Source organism: Stegastes partitus, unplaced genomic scaffold (genome assembly GCF_000690725.1).
Source record: "Stegastes partitus isolate 25-593 unplaced genomic scaffold, Stegastes_partitus-1.0.2 Scaffold1204, whole genome shotgun sequence".
Lineage (NCBI taxonomy): Eukaryota > Metazoa > Chordata > Actinopteri > Pomacentridae > Stegastes > Stegastes partitus.
The window spans coordinates 2,377-3,620 of record NW_007578935.1 but is presented as its reverse complement, the minus strand read 5'-3'; the positions used below and the strand labels follow the sequence as shown (position 1 = coordinate 3,620).

General features: G+C 43.5%; 1 protein-coding gene across 1 annotated transcript in view; it reads right to left on the bottom strand.

Annotated features, from left to right (window-relative positions):
• Positions 1-1,074, bottom strand: part of LOC103368788 (CLIP-associating protein 1-A-like) — a 61,416-nt gene extending 60,342 nt beyond the window's left edge. The window contains exon 1 of the mRNA XM_008297271.1: positions 228-1,074. The gene's annotated coding sequence lies outside the window, so the exon portion shown is untranslated. The remainder of the gene's footprint in view (positions 1-227) is intronic.
• Positions 1,075-1,244: the final 170 nt, after the last annotated feature.

Genomic DNA, 1,244 nt, shown 5'->3' with positions numbered 1-1,244 from the left:
CAGCTACACTATATGTCAGTACAGCTCATGTAGCAGTTAGCTTCTGCTGCTAACACGTTAGCTCCCTACTAGCAGAGCTCCTCCGTGGGATCCGGGGGAGCAGCTGCGGGCGGAGGAGCCGGTTTATGGACACTGAGGAGAACCGCTCGCCTCTGACGCTGCTCGCCTGGTTCTAGCGGGTTAATTAATGAGTATTTAATTCGGTCACCGGCTGGAGCTTCACTCACCGGATGGACGGAGTCGTTCCCAGAAAAAAAAAGTCCAAAGTGGCGACGCTGCCTCGGACACAAGCTCCCGTTAGTTCACATCACAGCCAGAATTATTCTCCTGCTGAAAGTCTGCGAACCTCCAACACCAGAACCGACCCAACTACAAACCAGGGACCGGAATAAAAAGATGAATAAATGAGTAGTGGAGTAAATCACAGCTTGTCCCACCACAGACACCGTAGAGAGAGAAGGAGGCCGCAGAACCACGACCCCTGCCGGCAGCACCGCGCAACTGCACCGAGCCCTGCCGGACCAGAGACAGAACCAAGACCAAGACCAGAGATGTTGACGTCCAGAGGCTGCAAAGGCCAACTAATTATGCCAATTACACAATGAGTCCAAACTCAGCTCCGAGCAGCTTTTAATGAGTAAACGTGGCCTTTCAAAACCTGAAGGACTTCAAGCAGGACTTTGGGTTTTGGGACTTTGGCTGATTTTCGTCCTTCTGGGCCAGAAATGATTTTTTTGTGAGTCATGGAAGCAGCTAAAATAAAACCACTCGTCCTGTAAATGCAGACTCTTGGAGCTTCCTGCACATTTCTGAGCAGAGGCAGGCTGAGATGAGTTTATGTTGAAGTTTTAATTAGTTTTTGATGCATTTATTAAACTGATTATTACAACTTTTATCATATAACGGTGAAAGGAAGAGTCTGGTGTTGATAAATATATATTTTAAATTATTATGCATTCATAACGCTGAGCTGTATCAAATGTGTTTATGTCTAGAAAAGATATTTTACACACATGAAAATTGTGTATCTCAAAATACATGACGTACATCTACATAAATATGTCATATTTGTTTTTAAACGTGTTTATTTATTTATTTCAAATCAAGTTTATTGTCATTTTGCTGTACAGACCCAGTAGCACAGGCAAGATGAGAGAGTGTTTCCTCGGGATCCAATAATTTGACAGTTTAATAATTAATAATAATAATAAATTATTTTACCAGGTGAAAGTGTTTGAGCGCCA